This window comes from Sinohyriopsis cumingii, unplaced genomic scaffold, assembly GCF_028554795.1.
Source record: "Sinohyriopsis cumingii isolate HCF-2022 unplaced genomic scaffold, ASM2855479v2 utg001564l, whole genome shotgun sequence".
Classification (NCBI taxonomy): Eukaryota; Metazoa; Mollusca; class Bivalvia; order Unionida; family Unionidae; genus Sinohyriopsis; species Sinohyriopsis cumingii.
The window spans coordinates 508,135-532,543 of record NW_028316019.1 but is presented as its reverse complement, the minus strand read 5'-3'; the positions used below and the strand labels follow the sequence as shown (position 1 = coordinate 532,543).

At 34.3% G+C, this 24,409-nt stretch overlaps 1 long non-coding RNA gene across 1 annotated transcript; it reads left to right on the top strand.

The window, feature by feature from the left end:
* The first annotated feature begins 2,257 nt into the window (after positions 1–2,257).
* On the top strand, positions 2,258–9,203 carry LOC149771944 (uncharacterized). The gene is made up of 4 exons (XR_016418084.1): positions 2,258–2,447; positions 3,489–3,539; positions 8,500–8,599; positions 8,982–9,203. It is a non-coding gene; the product is annotated as an uncharacterized LOC149771944 (long non-coding RNA).
* Positions 9,204–24,409: the final 15,206 nt, after the last annotated feature.

Sequence of the window (24,409 nt, the reverse complement as noted above, 5' to 3'; positions counted from 1 at the left end):
CATAATGGAGATTTTATCTGTACAATCATCATACAGCAATCAACAAATTACTTAATTTGCACACCATACGTTTATCCACATATTTTAATAACGTAAATAAAATCTAACGATCTATTCTTACTATTTCGCAAATAAACATACACCTGAAGGACCATTAAAGATTTAGTACAAAAGCTACCCTGTTCACTCTAAGAAAAGATTAGAAACAAATATATATATATATATATATATATATATATATATATATATATATATATATATATATATATATATATATATATATATAATAGAGATTGCAAGTGCTATGAAACTCAGCCTATTGACAAAATAAAACGTATAACTTCTAACAACACACAATATAAAGATTGCGCACACAAAATGAAAATGATATAATACAGAATTGAAATATTGGTCCGGAAACGTGCAACAGTATTTTACTGTTCAGTTATAAGATATATGTATCATTAGTTTGTATCACATAACTTTTGATTGAAAGAAAACAGTACTTTAATAAACAGCATGACATTTATTTCAGAGGTAGTAGTGTCATCGCGGATCCATTATTTGGTAACTGAGTAAATAAAATGGAATAAAAGGATTGAATTATATTTCTTTAAATCAGACCAAAATCCAAAATAATTGCACGGTTTAATTATTTTGCAGTAACTGGAGGAGATTATGCACTACACTTTCTAACTACGAGATTTGAAATTCATTTAGTTACTCGTCTGCGTGCAAGAGATTTGAAACGAATTGTGAATGAACTGAACAAAAATAATAATTGTTACAAGCAAACGATAAGACTAATTTAACATACGTGATATTGAACGGTTAATGCGCTCGTGTTGATTTAGGGCATATCCTGCTTCACATATTGTTGTTTATCTACACAGTCACGTGAAAGGTTTATTTGGGTCGTTCTTCTGCCGGTACGATTTATACTTTGACCTCCAAGCAAATTCCCAGTTTCTACCTTTTTCATGTTGGTTCCAATGATATTTCGTGTGCATATCCCAAATATAATTTTGATAGACACTTGTATTCCAGTTGAATCTGTGATTCTTTATAATTGTTCAGGCCACATTTTGGTTTTCATTATATTTTACTCTAATGAAAGAAAATCAGCATTAGAAATAAAGACAAATTAACCAAATGACGTAATTTAAACTCAGTGTACATTGTAAATTACGCATTAGTTTAGCAGTCCAGTGACCGCCCGTTATGTACACATTGTATAGTTATAAATATATGTCCTCACATTAAAATTACTTTGATTTAACAATTGCAGCTGGACTTAATTCCATCAAGTTTGCCCCAAACATTACATTGGTCCAAGAATATTCTGGGTTGAATGTATCCTGCCTTGCAGACTGCTATCCAATTTGTTCCTGGAAGTGGACAAAAGTAGATCTCTTCTTTGGTCAGGATATCGTTAATAATAACAACAAACAACGCATTACGTATTCAGAATGTTACACGCCAGGACACTGGGATTTACTCTTGCGGAGTGTTGAATAAAATCACTCTTCTATCACTTGAAAAATTAAAACCATTACATATCGTATGTGAGTAAAATACCATTAACGTCATCATCATCATCATCATCATCACCATCATCATCATCACCATCATCATCATCATCGTATTCGTCGTCGTCGTTCACATGCAGCTCGATACATACTATAATGTAGTTTGAGTTGTTGATATATAAATTATGCAAATTTAAATTACTTTTTTCTATGATTTATGTTACAATACAATCTGCAAATATTTTGTTTCTACTGGTGATACATCTTCGTTTCTCTTTTCGTGCAGCATATTTCTTTGTGATGAAACATTTAGACTGCATTCACTAAACATAAAACAAAATGCTGCTATCAGGAAAGAAAATGTATACACAGTTTCTCTGTCAAAATTGAACTTTGTATGATATTCGTCTTAATTTGAAGGGTAAATTTACCGGATTTCAAATTCAATATGCATTGAGTAATATTTCAGCATTGCTGTTATTATTGTTATTGTTATTATTATTATTATTATTATTATTACGGAAGTATATCTTGGTCAGACAGATATTAGTTCTTACATATACCTTTCTGGATTATGCCATGATACAGTTTTCGGTGATGCAAAATGAGTTTCTGTTTAAAATTACATCCCATTTCTCTTCTCTATCTCTTTAGATGGCCCTGATGTAATTTCGTTTAGTTCATCAGGCAAAATTATTCATTTGGATGAAAATGATTCCATAACCATATCTTGCTCAGCCGACTGCTTCCCACCATGTAAGATAGGCTGGACTGGAACAAATGCAGACATTCTGATACCTGGTGCGGAACTCATGCTTGTCAATGTAAGCAGAAGTTGTAACTACACATGTCACGCGACGAATGCAAGAAAAGACAATGCCACGATTTCAGATACTATCTCTCTCATCGTGAAATCAGGTAGGGAAAATATCTGTGATTAATATCCTTAATATTTTCGAACTTATTGTTATGAAAAATCGTGTAGGTTTATGGGCTGATCTACATTTATACTTTGATTATGCATGTGTTCATAGTCACATACAATTCACTCAAGACTGGATTGATTAGGCAAGAAAAATATATTTAATCTTTTTGTATGTGCAGATTATTTCACTTTAATTATTTTCATTCAGGTATGCATACCGTTTAATACTTACTGTAGCAAGTTGTATACGCAGATAGATTTGTTTGATTAGGTAAAATGAAAACCTATGTGAATTTAAGACAAAGAAGCATTTTTGCAAATTGAAATGCGTAGAGACCTACTTAAATTGCAACCATCTTATGTGTGATCCCATCGTTTATTTATTAGCAATAAACCACGTTTACACTAAACGTAGCTAAAGTAAAAAGTGCCAGAAATAGTGCAAACAGCTTGGATTTGGAGCATTTTGGACAGACACTAATGAGCCAGGTGTTGCCTATTTGTACCACCGTAATTTATATCAGAGAAATAAAAATTAATAACCTTTCCATGGCAATAATATGTTGGTGTTATTATTTTCTTCCCGCTTTTGTTTATTTTTTCACTATCGTACTTGTTTGTTCAGTACGTATTAGTAATTACAATGATATCAAGGGAAGCAAATCTGTGATAATTGTTGATAATGCTACAGGACGTTTTATTTGTAATTTAGTCCTCCGATCCATAATGCAAAACATAACGAATGGAGTTTATTCCACAGCAATGTAAAATAGACAAAGTGAAGTATTGATACTGATACATTTAAAATGGTGTTATATTATGTTCAAAGCAAACTAAAGCAACTTGAAGACTCTTGCATATAAGATCTAGTGTATAATCAAACATTTATACTCCTTAGAAGGCCACGAACAATATAGTGCGAATTATTAAGCGCCTAATTTGTAACATTTTGAGTATAAGGCTGATGTTAGTTTTGAATAAATTTGCATTAAGTAGATTGTCTATTATGAATCCACGCTGTGTTTATTTTTCAGCAATCAATCATTACACGACCAAGGCAATTACATCGCATGGAGATGCAGAAGGTTCTGTATAAATTATATATACAAATTTACAATTTATTTCACACAGTGTTACAGAAATAGATGTTCAGTACAATTCTTTTATTTCTTGATACAATGTTGACTTATAGAGTAGGCCATAAAAACATATAGTCATCATATGTCTTCGATATTATTACTATTATTATTGTTATTATATTATTATTATTATTATTATTATTATGAGTGAGTGAGTGGTCTTACACTAAGTAACAAAAAAGGTTAAGCAAATGATTTATTTCCCAAGAATATAAGGTAAAAAGAGTTGATTATTGCTGTGTCACAATAATATAATCCAAAATGCCCTTGAATAAATTCACAGTAATCCCCCAAACATGATTTATTCTGAAATCATAAATGAACACTTTGTAATTTCAAAGAATAACTTAAATGCATAAATGATCTCTAATATTAAATGAAACTCCACTTAAATTCAACACGTAGCTTCCTAGGAGCTGACTTAGGAAGTGACCATGCCTTCCTGTGATGACTAAACTTCGTCTGAGTAAAACTAAGAAGACAAGACATGTTAGGGTCATGATTGAACTTGAAACACTTAGATGTCCATGAGTGGTACAAGCACCTGAGGCATCACTATGATGCAAATATACACCACGCACAATTATGGGTGTTGAAACAATCAGCCTAGACTCCTAGATCACCAAATTCGTTAGGTTCAGCCAGTAATATCCTTGGCAAGAATCTTAGGATAAAGAAGCCCTGGGTCAAAGCAGATGTCCTCGACCTCTATGATGTGAGGGTAAAACTGAGGAGGAAGCGGGAATGCCTGGAAGGAACAGAAACGCAAAGGAAAATTGCAAACATGATTAAGAAGAGCATAGGGAGTGCGAATGAAAGCTGGTTAGAGGACCACTGTGAGAAAATTAACCAGAATAACAATTAAAAGGACGACAAATTTGTGAAAGACCTTTATAACATAGAAACAAGGGAGAACTGACACTATCCAGGCTAGTATTTTGTGTGTGTGTAATTTGGATTGTTAATGTAGTCTCAACTATTGTTCAGTTATATCTCTGCGATGTCTGCACTGTGACAGTTTATAGTGATGTCTAGCACCGTGGCATTATACCTCAGACATATAGCATCTGGTCCAGCCCAGTGAGAGTATGATGACAAGAGGCCGACCAGTCCTAACACTAACCTCTTAGTACTGAGCGCAAAGAGAGGCAGCTGCTAGTACCATTTCGTAAGTCTTTGGCATGACTCGGGCGGGGATCTAACCCACGACCACCCGCATCCCAGGAGAGCGCTCTAATTAGACCACCTGAGCAGTCTCCAGGCTGGTACGAATGTCACAGAATAACAAGAGATTCTTAACAGTTGGACGGAATACTGTTTAGACCTTTACAACCAGGAGACTTCTGGAGACTTAGATTTACTAATCGTCCCACTGACTACAACAGAGGTTGACCACCCGATCCAAAGGGAAGAAATATAGACTGCAGTACAGGCACACAAAAAAAGAAAATTAAGATGGGGTAGACAATATACCAGCGGAACATGTTTAAGCATGATGAATCTTAGTGATAGATGTCCTCACAACGTTCTGCAACACAATCTGGCAGACAAAGGAATGGCCCACCGCATGAACCAAAACTCTGATCATCCCTCTTCGTTAGAAAATGAATCTACAGCAGTGCCAAAATTGCCTCATCAGTCAACTAACAAGGTTTTGCTTAAGATCAGAGTACATCACTGCTAACGAGTAGACATGATTCAGAGCAGGACGTAGCACTAGCTATCAAATCTTTAACCTTGGAATCTTCTGCAATAATTATCTGAGCCATCAGCATGACTTGTATCATGTCTGCATTGACCTTAAGAAGACTTTCGACAAGCTATGGCATGCAGCCTTATGGACCAGCATGTGGATGTACAACATAAACAAAAAAATAATCAGAATCATAAAAAACCTGTATGACAAGGTGACTGGTGTACTTCATGTCAAAGGCAATATAGGAGATTGATTCAGAAACATAGTCGAAGTCAGACGGGGTTGCCTCCTGTCGTCCACTCTCTAAAACACCTACCTGGAACTGAGCATGTCGGATACCTTGGAACACCATGCAGGCAGTGTCACCACTGGAGGCAGAACAATGACCAGCTTGCGCCTCGCTGATGATATCGATAGCTGTGCAGGAGATGGACAAGAACTGGAAACCTTAGTGAACTGTCTCAACCAAGCATCACTAAGGTATGTGACGGAGATCAGCACTGATGAGACCATGGTAATGGTAAACAAACTGAGTGGGATTCGAAAGGAAATATGAGTGAATGGACATAAGCTGGGTACAAGCTTCATATACCTAGATGATAGAGATACTCCTCTACTGAAGTTTCAAAACCTGAAGTCCTTTCCGGGACTACTCAGACAACAGTTGCATTGGCTAAGTAGACGCCCGTTTGGAACAACAGCAACATCATGCTTGGGTCCTCTTCATATCATATTCCTGTATGCATGCGAGACATGGGCCCTGAACGCTGAACGAGAGACAAGAATCCATGCTTTATATATGAGATGTTGTCGAAGGATCCTGAATATCTCATAATTAGACGTCTATAGCGATGATTTACGCAAGGAGCAATTGGACCATCTGAAGATCTGCCAACCACTGACAAGAACCTCAAACTGAGATGATATCTTCAGGTCAAACACTCATCTGGGATGTCAAAGACAATCATACAAGGCACAGTGAGAGGAAAGAGAAAACCGAAGCAAACAGAAGAAGAGATGCGAAGATAACATCAAAGATTCACGGATTTTGCAAATTATCAAAGAGCAGTGGAGGACAAGGCAGAAATGGAGAGAGATTGCGGGAATTTCATCTTTGGCACCTCTAAGACCAGCCATGTTATGGGAGAAATGAAATAAAAAAGTTATTTGAACTCAATTTGATTTTATTAAGACTGATGTGAAGATAAGGATCGAGTAATTTTGAACTGAAATACATTTATACAAATAAGAAAAGATACAAAAACAGAACCAACACTAGGGTCATCTTCCTATCAAATTCATAAACAACTTCCTTCTAGAACATTCGCAGTTAATAATGAAACAAAATATTGAACTAAACATTTTTAAACATGTTTACCACCAAGTAATAATGATCTTACCGTAATTTGTACAGTCACAGAGAAATATTAGCTGTGTAATGTGTTGTTTAAATATACAAACCAAGAGACAGGTAGAACCAACACCTACCATCATCCGTGGACAAAGGAGACATATAAGCTATGTAATATGCTGTTTAAAAAAAAAGGCATTAGTCAAGTAGAACCAGTTCCTGTTCTCAACTAGTTACAAAGGTCAATTATACAATACAGTTTAAATATACATAGCATTGTTACGACTCCATTGTCTTAAACTAAGTGTTAAAAATAGCGCAAAGAAATATGTTTGGTACAATTCAATAAATAATTTATCTACTTAGAGTACAAAATAAATATTAAGAAAGCACTTACAGTATTGTGAATAAAATCCTACTCAGTCTTAAACCTTCTATCACTAGCCAAAATGTATAGAGTTCCAATTTAATTTTCAGCGGTGTTCCAAATAAATTCCAATATTGATTGTATTCATATAATCTCGAATGTGCTAATGTGCCAATCAACTGGAATGTGGCGATGTGTTAACTGTATTTAGATGTATCACAATACTATTATTCAAAATGTATATTACTGGTTGCCCAAGAAGTATTAATGAGCACTTTGTAATTCTAGTAAATACTTTAAATAAATGAATCCGCCCAAACTAATAACACAACACTACAAAGAGAATGATTTTACTTTGAAAGTTAAGATAGAAAGTAACAATGTTTCAAGTAAACACAATTGATATAAACGCTGAGACACACAAATATAGTCAAGGCATAGGTCAGTCTCATTTCTAAAACATTCAACAAGTTTAAGAATTTCCATGCAATGAACTTACATCCTAGACCCTGTTTCAAATAAAAATGTTTACTTCTAACAGTAATGAAACTGAATATATAATATATAATCATATAGACATATTAGTTATATATTATGCTGTTTAAAAAAAAATGTAACTAGAGATGTAGACCATTAATGTGATTTTTGACTAGGGTACGTTACTAAATACGGGCATACATACCATATAGACCTGTAAAAACCATCAAACAATACAAATTAAAGAGGAAAGGAATTGTACGCCATACTCTCAAAAGACTCAAATGTAGCTCCTTATGTCGTTATCAAATCCCGAAATGGAATTTAAAAACTAAACGTTTTATTGCTATCAAGCTATTTATTTATATTATTTATTCCATGCTAGAAACAATATCCACATTTCATCTTTCTCTATAGGTATTATGTTTTTCAATACAGTACTAACTGTATACACCTTACGGCAATTGATTTTATATATATTCGGTTTCTTGAAACAAAAGCCCCGCCCACTAATATGATCAAATTACTATATAACTTTTTGAAATTACAATGAAGTTTCAGCTAAATGCATCAAATCGCTCTGCAATAATATATACGTACATACACTTTTACATCCTCGTGGAAAGTTGTAAACATTACCTCTATTTGTCTAGAAGGTGATATATCTGATTCATTAAACTAGAGACTCACCCAAAATAAACACAGCTTTAAATTCCTAAAAAAGAAACTAAACAAATAAATCCATTGTCGTATTCTTTTATGGGCTAGCTGTTCCAATGTACGTTTTCAATTGTTGATATGCTATTCGTTTATTTGCTATATTTCATTCTAATAATGATAATACATGTAATTCTAATCATATGTCCACTTTTTTGTAATTCAGCACGTTCAGTTTATTTTAAGGACTATTTAGGTAATATGTAACTGATATGTTTCGTTTTGGAAGTCACATACACACACGTACGCACGGAGGCACATAAAGAAATAAAAATGTTGATTTTTTGTTTTATTCCAGAGTTTCCTTTCAAACGTCATTTGCTGTACATTCTTCTCTGAACTGGAATCATTTTAGCTGTTGTTTTCCTGGCCTGTCGTCTGCACCAAATCAGGATTTGGTAATGTGATCGTACTTTTTATAAAACTTGACATTTTTGAAAGTTAAGGAAGAAAAACTCTGCGCTAGGAAAATAAGACAATAATGTTTCTTCTGGAAATATATATTTATTATGCCTTTCGACATTCTCACAATTTATAGATGTTTTATTGAAGATTACACGGATAAACATTAGTGCATTATGAATCAACTCACTGAATATGTTTTAGATCTGTACCATAGAAATATGATTCGATGCTACTGAATGGCAAACTTGCTACTATGCAATACAAGCTCACAGATTATATATATATATATATATAATATAATATAATATAATATAATATAATATAATATAATATATATCCTGGTTTATCTCAAAATTTATGACCTGTCTTTTCCAGCTTACATGTGGATAGAGGTCCAACTAGCAATACATTTAGAGATTCTATCAAAGATGATGCCGACGTACAGGAAGAAATCCAGCCTAGTAGTTACTGGACAATTGTAAGCAATGCAGAAGGAGAACTGAGCAGTGCCATCGAAGCCGGGTTTGAACGAGGCATAGAGAAACATCCAATTGGGCAAAATGTAACTTCTGTAAAAAATGAATCAAGCCAACCAGTGAGGTTTGTTGACGTCAAAGTTAAGGACGACCTCGATGGGTACCTCAATCCCATTAAATCGCCTCCTTTAAATTTCGAAGATTACATCCATCCAATTCATGTGGATAAGGAGAGTTCAGACGTTGTGCCCAAACGTCATTCTGCAGTATTTTAAACTACTCCCATGTGTATTAAACACATGAACAGGCGAAAGAACATTAGGTCTTCACCGATTTTTAATAACACCACAGTCTTTAGACACAGTGTCACGTTAAAAGCTGAGGAAATATTTTATTACAAATAAATTGAATGTTACGAAAATACAATAAAAAATATAAGCAAGGTTCCTTAATACAGATCCGAATATCCATGTAGAGTTGAACATGGCAGGTTGTATAGTGAATACTTATAATAATCTAAAAGAGGCAAAACCGAACAATTGGAGGAACCACAAGAGTAGTCCAAAAAATCACGAGATGTTACAATAACATTACGTGAAAGAAAAGGATAGTTGTTATAACCACTATAATAGGTTTAACACTGTCATCCGTTGCTCTTTGTTGTCAATTTATTAAAGCTTAGTACGTGGTGATGGATGGACACAATTGGCACTAATATTCCTTCTTGATACAAAGATAGTCCATCCATTGACAACATTAGCAAGGGGTGAAACATATTGACATGTATTGGTCTGTGTTGGACAGTATTACATAATTAAATCATTGCTATCTTAGATTCAGAACCTGAAGTTTCAAAACTTATGAACAGTTTGCTTCTTAGCTTGCAAAAAGGTACAAATATAAAAAGTATAAAAAAGTACAATGTCTTTTACTTGTTTTGGCTACAGTTGTGGACTAAGTATTTGTTCTATGAATTGGAGGTATCAGCAAAACACCCAGGAACATGACGTGTTCTTAATTGGCTCAGACATTAATATAACAACATTAGTGTACATATAAATGCTTTTCTGTATTTTCAGGTAAGTCGTAATATATCTGTCATAAAACCAATGACCTCATGTACGTTTTGGTAGTGTATGACACTGTCAAAGTAGTTTATGGAGTTCATGTTTCCAACTTATCTATTTAATTGCAAGTTCTCATTTCTCTAGTAAGTTTTGTTTGTCTTTTGAATACTTTCATTTGTCACGCAATTTCTATCTTGTCAATAGAACAATATCCAACCTACCTAATTGTCTGCATATTGGTGTAATCTATGTAGGGTTTGTTATCTCAAATAACCATTTAAGACCACAACATTTTCTTTTTGTTGCTTGATATTACTTTTCATCGTCTGTCATATAATGTGTGATTTTAATCCAGTAAGTCCTGTTTTCGTTTAAAATTATTGTTTAGGTTGTTTGTTTGTTGTCTTTTTTTGGCACTGGAGTATCTCTAGCAGTGATGAAGTATGTACACTTTTAAAGAGTGTTAGTCAAGAGGTTTTAATTCTTTAATATACCATATGTTCTCCAGTAAACCGAAACCCATCTAATTGGAACTGCGAAACAAAGTCTCGGTCCATAATTTCAATTTAACACTACTCCCCCTACCACTACCCCCCCCCCAAAAAAACAACCGCACTCATAAAGCAGAGACTCAGTTCATACTTGGAAAAGGTTTTGTTACTGCTACATTCCACAAAATCTTATTATTTACTGTATACAAATAGCCTCCGATCACGAATTAAGTAAAATACACACATGTCACTGTGCCAGGTCATTTATAACTAGCTATACGGTATTACACTCTTCCGTAAATGAATCACACGTAAACGTTGCCATATCACGCAAGGTACGTTAGTACTTAGAACGAGCACCTGTTCAGATTCAGGCCGACACTAGCTAAACCGAATTATTTGCTCTCTAAATATTCTCTACTGGATAAATTTTTAAAAAATGTACTTTTATTTGATACGAAATGTCGGAATATTGGTAATGAACCTTGTATTCAGTCTAATAAGTCTAAAAATATTATTTAAGCAGAACCAAACGTTAGCGTACGTGGGGTTTTCAACGTCTAAATATAGATTGATTATACTAATCGGATCACGTGACAAACGAAAACTAATCTAAGGGTAAACGTTGGGAGTATGGTGTTGACTCTCTCGCCTTAATTTATGTGATAATACAAGACTACGTACTGCTGCAGTCGATGCGATACATAGTCTTAATACGAAGTAATAAACTCTCCTTGCATTTTTAGAGCAGTGAATAACGCAAGTAATTTTGTTGTGTAATGGGATAATGGGGTCATCTCAAGTGTTACCGATTGAAAGTTTACATTATCACATTCTCTCTCACTTTCTCTCTCGCTCTCTCTCTCTCCCTCTCTCTCTCTCAAAATAAAAGGATAAGACCTCTGTCTATTTATGTATTTGGCACACACACACATACTCATGCAAAATACACATATTATTTAAAGTCATTTGTTAACAAATTAAACAAGTGTGGATAAGCTAGATGAGCATGATTAAGTTTATCGGCTTATTATCTACTTTCTCACATAATTCATCTTTTGTCACATGAAAGCCTGCTCTATTTTACATGCTCACATAAACACAATGCACTCTGCCTCCCTCTAAACACGTGAAAAAATTAACTATAACATTTGCAGCCTTTCTACTCAAATTAAAGGGTAGTATCAATGGCGAGGCGCTTGTGCATCTATTTACATAAAACGACATTTGTCACTTCGGCGATACTCTCAGCAATCCCATTCCCGCCAAAAATAAAAAGTTAAATTTGGTCCCAAGCAAAAGTATATTGTTTTGAGTGGTTTCACTGTATATGCTTTTACTGTTTGATTTAGAACCATCCTTACCACGGACTGGTATTGTACATTTAGACAAAAGGCTGCGTATCTGATAGTAAACGTAAAGCCTAGGCACTGATTTGACTAATTTAGGTACATTCAACAAACAGTGGCTGCGGTCCACACTGCTCACATGAACATTTTCTGCCAAACTTTCGTGCCGCATTGTGATCTGGTTCTTTTAACAAATCTTCACTGTCAGTTAATAAAGTGTAATAAGAAAGAGTTTGGTACTTAATAAAAGAACCACGAGATTAATGCATGTATCAAAGTCTTACATGAGGTTAATATGCATTAACTTTTTGAAAAGTTGACTTCTATTTTCTTGCATAGAATTTTATGTTGCACGGTGTGTTTTGACGAGTAATTCTGAACACATTATTGTTTACATGAAGGGACGGCGCTGTTTGGTATAGAAAAAAGTATAATATTTAGTACAACATGTGAGAATGTTTTACAATCGCATAAAGATAAATATGGTGGCGCATACTTAAAAGGAAAAATATAATTACAGAATGGATATGTAACTGTTACATACGACGCTTTGGAAGTTTATACATAATCCATAAAGCAGGCAGTCACGAAATGAATCTGAATGGAAGAACTTGTGTGCATAACTAAGAATAGAAGACGCAGATGAAACATAAGATTGTCTTTTAGAATTATCAAAATTGTAACTAGAGAGTATGAGATATTGGCTCCGAAATCAGATTTAACACTTTCAACATAGTTAAATACTGAACGAAATAAGGTTGTTAAATGTTTAAAAGTTATGGTACATGGACCAAATATAATCGACTCAGATGTTCGCACTGTTACGTCATTAACGAAAGCACAAATGTCAGTAACCGTAATGCCAAACTAACACCTAATATGTGATCTATAATATTAACTTTGCCAAATGTGATGTTATTTATTTGTTAACATGTAAAAAGAACTATGTAAGAGCAGTATCCAAACGCATGAACAAAAAGTACTATGTAAGAAAATTATTCAACCGCATTTACAAACAAATATAATATAAAGAACTTTATTGAGCCATCTTTTAAGTCTCAGCTGCTTCCATAATTTACAAGATTATTTATTTAAGGCACTTGATATTGTTAATTTACAATAGGAAAGTTGTGACAGACATATCTAAAAAGTTCCAAATATATGATTAATTATAATCTGCATTGGTAAATTCATAATATCGTTAAAAATGCGTATCAAAAGGGAAACAACTGCTTTGGTAGATGACCTCTGTGCTATTCTATTAAATGTACCAAGTGTCTGTCTTGCGCAGTATTCAGTTATTACATTACATCTTTATTAAGTAATACTGAGAAAGACTGTTCAAAAATTGAAGCACCCTCGAAAATAAAGAATAAACAAGACTCAAAGCATTCTCATGCAAAAAGCCAAATCTTGTAAAGAAGTCACCTACGTGTCCTTGACTTATCACAGCTATTTAACGCTTTGCATAGGCAAAGCTTTTTCAGTCTAAAGTTTAAATCATGAATATATGTGCGATACCTGGATCAACGATATAATATGATGATGTCACACCCGTAGAGTTAAGATGAGTTTCAGGACAAGTTTAACATGCTGCACTTCTTATATCTTTTTCTTTGGCTCTGTATATGAAAATCGTTATTAAATTGAAAAGGTCAGCGTGAAATATAATTTCTTATTTAAATACAATAATCCCTTCGTTAGAGTTTCTCTATATGCACTTGTGCTACTGCACAGATTTCCCCCACACTCGTTTCAGTTTCTCCATCATAATACCAGGTCTGTCTCCTCGATTGTATGCACTCTTTACACATATATTACATTCGATATACCTCTTTTGATGCAGATCTTTCTCTCTATGGATCTATGGTGGTACAACGTACCGGACAACAATGAAACAAAGAGTTGAACGATATAATCAGTCCTGTCCATCCACATCCTATATAAAGACATACTCCCTCTCTCTTTCTCTCTCTCTCTCAATATCTCTCTGTCTTTCTCTGTCTCTATCTGTCTGTCTGTCTCTGTCTCTCTGTCTCTCTCTGTCTCTCTCTCTGTCTCTGTCTCTCTCTCTCTCTCTCTCTCTCTCTCTCTCTCTCTCTATATATATATATATATATATATATATATATATATATATATATATATATATATATATCTGATAGGTCAAAATCCGTCAAAGAGGAGCGTAGAACATTTAATTCTGGCAGGCAATGATGCCTCTGGACATTATTGGTAAATTTATAACTGATGCTCCAAACTGAACCAAAACAGTGGCATCCTAACACTTGACAAATCATATGTATATAACAATGGTGACGGTTATCCATTTTTGCCCCGGTGTGCGTAAGGTGATAATATTCCATCTATACTCATCGTGACCTCTTGAAAGAGTGTGGTTCATGCAAAACTATAACACTTTGGTATTTAAAGATTTTATACAATACGGTCTTTACATTAGTTTTGTGTATATTTTCGACAGTTGCTTACACTTACTTGACAGATACATTGTGAATTAGGATATGCAGCAATATTAAATGTGTTAGCAAATGAGGACAATTTCATGGTCAGTGTGGTAACTTTCGTTAATAATTAATCAACTGAATCTGTTCTTTCCTTCATAAATCTCTTCACAATAAATGGCCAAGATTACATAAATATTAAGCAGCTACAGAATGATACTTCAATGATTCAGACGTGATTTTCAATACAACTGGTATGTTATATACTAGGATTATAATAAAGCAATAATTGATTCACAATTAATTTACATCAGGATATGATGTAATATTTGTTTCATAACTTTGTAGATCAGGAAATTAGTAGATTAAAATCATCTCTGTGTCTGGGCAAGATCTCAATGTCATACGCGGTATATAGTAATGAGAATTCGGATTACTTACTGGTTTAATGATGCTAAGTTAAAAGAAAAGAGATGGAAGGACATGACGCCAGAAATAATGATGTTCATGGTCCTATGTACTACTTTAAAAATTCAGCTCTGAAATAAGCTTAATTATATTTATCTAAATTATCTTTTTATTTATTTCACTAGCGATTACTGCATTACCATTCATGACATTATCGGCAAAAATCCTGCTGAGATTTTCTTTTGAGTATTTTCTACTATTATGTCAATGAATACTGTCATTGGCACTATAAGATAGAAGACAACTGCTATCAGGTAAAATTGTTTATCTAAGTTTGAGTTGCTTCCCTCGATAAATAAAGATGATATGAACGTCTGGTAAATGCGTTGGACAGTGAAACTACTATAACAATCTTTCAACTCAAATTTGGATAAATAATGCTTATAGCATGTTTTTTGAAATTCTACAATAATTCCACTAATTTCGTAAAGTACCTCAAAAAAGCTTTCATGGCAAAATAAGCAAGAGCTTGAATTTTTATTTTGACAAAATGTGGTGTATTATTGAGGAAAAAATTATCTGATCACCACTTCCAGCTTATACTTTGAGAACCATTAGGTCCTTAAAAAGTTGGTAACTGTTCATCTGATTATCACAGCACCACCAACAATAAAGCCGTGCTTCTGTATTGAATGTATCCCAATCGTTGTTCTATCTAGGCTGAAACAGTAGAAACAGTACTTTTCGTCAATAGTATGTTATACATATCTAAGTACTAAAGATTGCAGTGGTAAAAAATGTATTCACTCGAACTTTTAAATCAGTTAATTAACCAACCTACACTAAAAGATAACAGACCCCTCCCCCAATTCATGTACAATCAAACTTAATACACACCCATGAACCAAACTATGCCAGTGTTGAAATTAGGAAATCAGTTCATCACTCAAATTGTCTGTAGCAATTTTGGCCATTGCCAAAACAATATCACCCACTTTCTCGATCTTACTTTCATTACTTCCAGGAACATAAATATATTCCTACATTATGCATTTCGTGTAAGTTTTGATATCATCAAATAGCTATACCCATATGCTTAAAATCTAACTCAGTCCTTTTTTTGTTCCTAAAATGTAGTCAGATATGCATAAGTCAGATTCAGATCACTGATATGTACACAGGCCACTTGTCATGTCAATAAACTGAAGTTACTTGTATTGCAATTGGACACTGATTGGAACAAGACCATTTAAGTTGCAGGGGTGAATGGATTTGCGGTTATAATCAAACATACTGTTTTAATACAATGTGAAGTGTATAAAGCAGTGGCCTACCTGTTTTTCCTTAATGACACTTTTGCGCTTTTGGATCATACAGAGGCTGAGCAGATAATGCATAGCATTACAAAGAATATTTAGTATATATTTGTTGTTGTTGTTGTTGTTGTTATAGGGTTTAACGCCATTTTTCACCACAAGATAGGCTATACATGGCGGCCAGTATATATTTGAGGATGTCTCAACCGCTCTACTCGGAGATCATGTTTTATCGCAGGAAATCAAATGGTTTACTTCATATTCAACACTTGGCTGAGGAAGTTTTAAACCGGATGAATTGTCCATCTCAAGTACTTTACAAGGTTAATAACTGTGTACAATCTTTAGTGAAATTTTTTTCAAGCCTAAATACAATTTGGTTTTCTGAAAACTCACAATGTCTGATTTATGTATTTTATTTACCAAAAAGATCAGAAAGGATATGTCTAGCATATATGTATGTTTCTGAAATTTCAGAGTTACATATGTATGTATGAGTGTATTATGAAGAAATTAATAACTATTTGTATTCAAACATATTCTAGCAAAGATATTCTAGAGGCATTATTTCAATGGGGTTACAATTACGTTCACAACGAGATTGTTTAGAAGGTATAATCATCTATTTAAACTGTTCAATTGACAATTCTGGTATATTTGCATATTTATGTATGAATTTTTTAAGCATAATATGCAACAATTTCAGACTGAACTGTGACATTTCAGCACATAATGTTGACACCATCCCGCTTGACAAAATCTTGCGTCACTAAGAGGATACACATAAAGCATATAAAGATTAGACATGGTCAGAGATGTAACTGTATTTCCTAAGTACCTACATTATAATTATATTTAAGAGAAATACACATGGGTTAGGATAAAACTGTGATGAAATGTGTAACGGATATGAAGTGTGCAAGATACAAAAATACAGACCTAGTTCAGGTGTGTTATGGATTTACAAAGTACCTGTAAGAGGTAAACATATGCAACTACACGGACAACATTGGTTTTGTAGATGTCAGTGGGAGCGTGCTGAAAGCAATGCACTCCAATACATTCATATACATTCTAAATGTGGTGACAGACGTTCCTGTGTTATGTGAAGAAAGAAAATGCTTTTAGGTCAAAGAAATTGTATATTGCATCCCCTTTGGTTTAAATTTCAAGTGCTATTTTATTATAAAACAAAGTCAGTTAAGATAAAAGAAGAATAGATGGTATACTAAACATCTATCCTGTGTTTTGAAAGTTCTTTATGAAGGTACTTCGCACAATGAAGTTAATGTATAGAAACCATATTGTCCTTTTTCAGCTCACCATGACTGTGACCTTTAACTTTTTGACATCATACTTTTTATGTTTCTTTATTGCCCTCACTGCCAGCCACCTAACAAATTTTGCTCAAGAAACTTACTCTAGAGCAAACTTTATTCTGCAAAATCCCGTTTTCTTTAAATCACAATTACCTGATAATTTATATTTTACCCCTGAACTATTAAGCCTCTTGCATACCTTGAGTGCAAGTCCTCGGAAGCAACGGTTAATATATGTGGCAAAGAGCGAAAGCCATTAAGCAAAATTCTATTTTTTTTTCTTCAGGCACACTGACCTTCAATATTGATCTTTTGATAACAAAATCAATGAACTTCTTTCTTACACAATATGTAAGTAGTATATTAACTGGTATGAAGGTACATGGTCAATAAGTGAATGTTTTGTTCAAAAAGCATTTTACTTTTTTTTAGTCACGGCAACATTGAACATTGACCATTTTACCATACATTCAATAGTCACAATTACCCCATTTCCATGCCGTCCACAAAGTTTGGTTGATGTAGGTGGTGTATTTTGTGCAGAAACGATTTTTCTTCTTTCAGTTACAGTGCTTCTATCTCTTAAGAGTTGGACCCCAAAACCGACAGGTGTCTTTCTTCCCCATGTACCAGTCGTGCACAACGTTCACTAACTGAATATCAGTTGTTCTGTATAAATTATATTGGTAACATACGGATGGATGGACAAAGTTATTATATGGTGCGCACATAAATAGTAATTGAAGTTCAATAGATAAACAGGTCAAAAGCACTTCAAGTTTATTATACATGGTCACTCAATGCATACAAGGACAAAATTAATTATTTCAAAATAAAATAATGCTTTCTATAGGTAATGAATTTGCAAGTAATACTAATTAATACTAATGACATGCTGAAACCTGATATTAAGGTCACAAATGTGCCCGTTTTCTTTACTAGTACACAAGCTAAATAGAACTGTACATAAGTCCCTTGAGGTAAATTTCCTATCGCAAAGACCCATAGAAAGTTCACACTTAATCAACGAAGTCCTTCAAAAGTTATTGGATAGAAACCAAATTTGACTTGAACATGGAGCAGAATGGACGTGGATAACACTATGTATCCTCTTCACAGACATGATATGTTCATAACCCATACATAAACAAAAGCTCTAGTTAAAAAACAAAAAATATAAATTTAAAAAGAGAAAATGGCTGGCTATCACAAATACCTACGCTTTCTATGCATATTACTAAATGCACCAACATCTGCCAAACTGTGGTCATAATGCAAAACCCATCGCAAATATTATGAATCTTCTTCATATGACTGCATAAATGAAATCTTGGTCAGAAATATTTAATCAAAGTATTCATGATACTAATATATCCGTGAAAGGTAAAGCAATGAAAAAAGTGAGAAGATATATGTTCAACATCGACGAGATTTCAATACTAAATAATGCTCCAAACTTAAAAGTAAAGTCAATTTAGTGTGCACCAAAGGATCAAAATATGTTTTAGCAATCTTTTTATTTTATATTAGAACTTTGAATCATTTATAATTAAAATGTAAACCTTTAACTGGCGCTATATGACAATATCATACGTGCATCATGTGAGTCCACATATGTACCTACCCACCCACCCAACAACCTATCTATTGTGACATGGCATAAAAGAAGAAAACCAATAAAAATAGCATTTTATATGATATCCAAGTAGCTGCTGTTGATGTTCAAGTAGTGTTTGTTGTGTTGATTTAATATCATTTTCAGCACATGACAGGCAATACATGACCACCAGTATATATAGTAGAAGAAGAACCAGGAGATGCTCTAGGAAGAACCACTGACCCGCAGGAAGCTGCTGGAAAGCTATCTCATATGTCCACATTGGCCGAGTTGAAAGTCAAACCCACTTGGACAGATAAGAGATGTCAGTGATCTGTACAGGTGAGTGCCTTTGACCACTCTGCCACCCAGGCCCTTTGATACCTAAGTATAGGTACTTTACAGAATTGATAAGAATCATAGATAAATGTTGTTATTTTATAGTGTTTTAATTATTGTTCTTAAAACCTGCTTGACTGGCTGAATTTATCACAACCTCCAAGTAACATTGTATTGACAGCCAGCAATATTTAGGTTGTGCTATCATAAATAGCTTGATTAGCTGCTACAGTGGCTCGTCACTTGATAAACCGGTTTTAGTATTGTACTGTTCTATATTTCATATTTTATGAGAGAGAATTAAGTCAAAACACCAAACATTATCACTGTTTCTTTCTGGCAATTGGATATGTCATGCTCTCTTGAGCTAAATTATACAGTGTTTCTAAGCAGTTTGCTTATGCCATCTTGATAATTTTTAATGGTAAAAATATCCAGTACCTAATTATCAAAGTGATACAAATAACAAATTGGCAAAATCTGTCATCTAGACTATGGGTGTTAAACTCATTTGCAATGATGGGTCAGATTTGTAAAGTAGTTTACTTGGACCATACGTATCATGAGCTATGCTAAGCGTACAACTTTGACACGAACAAGAAACCTAGTTGGCACCCATGATCTAAAGAGTGGGCTGCCGTAAAAGGTAACATGATTAGTTGCTTCTTTGTATTGATTAAAGTTATTGTATAGTCATGTTGTAACAAATGTCAATGTGTTGAATTTAGAAACAACAAATATTCATGTAATTTATTTCCGTAAACACAGGTATGTAGCTTCTTGTGAAGAGCAAATTTGACAGCTTTTGTACTAATACATCACCCACATCAGAGGGTGTGGGTTGGGTTACATTTAAATACAAACCCATCGGTGCATTGGAATTCTGACTGTGTAAAAAAGGAGGTCACTGACTGGGGGCGGTTTTTCTAGAGAGTAACCAATGTATGTGATGAATACTGCAATAAAGCTGGTGTACGCGCATTTGGTTATAGCGCCCCGTTTTAAGGAGTTCTTAGATTTGTGTGATTACTTGTGTGATTATTGGAATTCGGCGCAATGGACATATCCTTATCCCACGTAGTGAAGTGTTAGTGAGTTTCCATGATGCCATGGTTCACTAGTAGTGAATTCATGCCAAAACCGAATGAATGTCCCTGTAGTAAGATAGTCCATATTAAAATCTAGTGGTGTACATTGGTGGTGTGACTGCAGTGGCATTATTTACGGTAGGAAACCGGTACATTACACAAATGAATAAATAAGAAGGGACTCGGCAGATACCGTTTATGTCGCCATGGTGGCAAATGTGGTACAGTTATATTGGTGAAATGTGCCTGGAAAGCATACATTGACTGGCCTAAGGTGGCGGAGTTAAAATAATTCCCCAGTGTTAGTGGATACTCGTATAGTTTCTATAGCGTGAACTGCTGCCGGTACGGAAACCTGGTGAAGATAAACCATGCAGATGTGCGGTTGATAGGTGTGTTGTGATGTGATCTGGATTTTTAACGTAGCTTTACAAAATTAAGTCATATCGCTGGGGCATCATTTCGCAGACATGTAGCACGATGTCCCACCCATTCACATTATCCTGACACCAAGCCGACCAACCGTAACAATAGCATCGTAATGCTGAGCGCCAAGCGAGGCAGCTGTTAGTACCATTTTTGTAAGTCTTTGGTATGACTCGGCCGGGGATCGATCCCACGACCTCCCGCATCCGAGGCGGGCGCTCTAACCACTAGGCCACCGGATCGGTCGCGGCTGATAGGTATTTGGCAGGTTGTTTTATCGGTGGTCTTACATTAATTAGAGTAAAAGTTATGATTAGAATGGACACGTCGGGCTTTCTAATTTACAGCTGAAGTTGTATGAATGTCTTTGGAAAACTGGGATAAACTTATGACTTCTAGCGAGTCAGGGTTTTGACAACCGCTCGGTCGTCTTACTGTGTAATAAGTAATATTGTGGTACCGTATACGGCATTTACAAAATATCATATGAGAGTGGTTCTCTATGGAGTTTGAGGGAATTCACCCTGTGGCTACCCCTATAGCCCTTTATAAAGTAAAGACCCTTTGCTTGTAACAATACTATATATTTTAATAACTTGTAACTGAAAAGAAATGACATAAATTAATTATCTTTATCAGGGTGGGGTAGGTTGAAGATTCCACTAAATGGAGAAGTATACACCATGTATGACTAAAATGGAGAAGAAAATGAAATGTACCCATTTTACAAACCCAAAAGGAATCATACCAATTACACTGAATCTTCCTAAAGAAGTAGTTGTGGGTGGCATTATATACCTACTAGTTTTGAAACAATCTAAGATATTTATCTGAAATTGATAGGAATGATATGTATATGAAATTGCTAGAACCACCCAGGGAATATAAAGAAATCAATTTGCACTTAGTCACTGAGATCAAGAAAATATATTAAGAAAATAAGTGAATATAAAAAGGTGTATCATGCAATATGGTAAATAGGGTATAAATACAAAACAAGATATGGGTCAAAAATAAGCTCAGCATACCGCGATCTCTATCTAATACAGATATAACTATATAATGTATAGATAACAGGGCATTCCCTTACATAATGCTATGCTGGTATGGATCATCTGGATTGCTTGTCGTTCCCCGTGCAATCTTAAACATGTTTATGTCACTTATTCTCTGCACCATCATATCATCTTTGTCCATAAAGTGTGCTATTTCAGACAGTTATGAATGTTAGCATTATTATGTTGTTGTTTTAAACGTCACAATATACTTTCACAAATAAGTAGACTTGTCTCGGCAGTCATCATTTCAATTTCATTTCATTATGGTGTACTATTAGGCCGATAAATCAGCCCTATGCCTGCAATAATACTAACTGAATGTTATGAGGTTGATATCACCTATTCATTTAAACATGCAGCTATTTGCAGGCACTCTTTTCTGCACACATCGGTGTACATTTTATACGCTTACCAGTATTTCTTGTCGTTGTTGAGTTACCATTGGTTGAAGGGTTCTTTTGACGATATGTACATAATATTTCCTGATCAAATCCTGTGCTTGACAACTTGTAAATGTGCGTGGAACAGCACAACCCTATGTACTATGACCATTTTGAATTTGATGTGATCTATATTTAATTTCTTATATAATACACGAAATTAAATGATTGTCTAAATTAATGACATCAGATGCTTTATGAAGTTGCATTATTTGTCAGTTGTGTAGGATATGAAATTGATGGTTGAGCAACCTATGAAATATGAGCGAAACGTTTGAATGTTTCACTCCATACACATCATTATTGTACAGTTATATTTTGTTATTCTTTTTGTGCTACACAGATTCATTAAGACTCATAATTTGTTCAAAATAATTATAATTGACATTCTCTGTTTGAACTGTAATTACACTATACCTTACATCAAAGAGCTGTACAGGAAGTGTACATGGTAGTGCACTTAAGGATGAAGCGTAGCAACCAATTATGTTTATGTACGATTGTGACCGTTTACGCAATGCCCAATCTCCTCCATGTAAGGTACAATATATTTAGTATCACACAACGATCTCTGTAGAGAAAATAGTCATATCTATAAACATTACATGCTGATTATTTCTGTAGAAGAAGAAATATAAGTATACGTCTTTAAAAGTCGTCTGAATGTGATGTCAATTATTCCAAAAGGACGTTAATAACATTGTCAGAAAAACGTGCTACTGTGTAATAAGTAGTATTGTGGCACCGTATACAGCATTTACAAAATATCATATGAGAGTGGTTCTCTATGGAGTTTGAGGGAATTCACCCTGTGGCTATCCCTACAGCCCTTTATAAAATATAAAAGTGTGGGCTGCAATGGGACGTCTCATAATTTAATATGGACACTGGTCATTATGCCACTGATGCGAATTTAACATTACGTATGTCACTATAGCCGCAACTGTAAACTAACAATATGGATCACATCATGTTTATGGGAATTCTTGTGCATATATATATATATATATATATATATATATATATATATATATATATATATATATATATATTTGGGACATATGCGACATATGCGAATTTAACATAGAATTTACATTTATGTTTCCTTATGACCCTCTTTGGAAGTTTATATGTGGCACCACGGAAGTTTTCTTTGATGATGAGACGTCCTTAAATCACTTAATGACTTAATTAGGGATAAAGTAGGAGGTGTATCCTGAAGCTACAATTGCTAGGTTTTGGATGTAAATAGGCAGCAGCTAAACCCAACCTCCATAACTAATTGATAAAGTGCAAGTGCATCTTCACCTCTGCATTGTCATCAAAGGTTTTAGCTGGCTGGAGTAATTCACCAACATGATGTATCATAAAAACAATTCAATAATGAAAAGAAAAGAATTGAATTATAGCATCACCTTTGTAATAACTGACTAAAGTGAATACCTTTAGAGATTGAGAGAGATGAGGTGGTATGTGTGGAGATAGATGCATTACATAATCATAGACAATGACGACAAAACGAATTTGGCACTTATTTATATGCTAACTCTGTTTCTGAAACTGTTTTGGCAACCACTTTGGGAACAAAGAAAATTGCAACAGTCTATCAAGTGATATAAAAAATGAATAATTGAAACTGTATTTACATTTAAATATCTGCTGAGAAATATACAATATTTGACTTTAAATCGTTATGCTCGTATAGAAACGTTACTACTTAATGCACATGAAGGATTTAAATAACCGATGGAGGTCCTCACGAATTTCGTCAAGAGGAAATGACTAAAAAAGATTTGTCCGCTGGGTATCGGGTTTGAAAACCATGCAAATGTTAATTGCTTGTATCACTAGTTTATACTGATTGTTCTCCAACTTTGAGGATTTTTGTTTCAACGTTTCTCAGACATTATCTAATTAGGGCCCCGTTGTAACAGTAATCAAGATGTGAAGAAAATTAGCTGAACCAC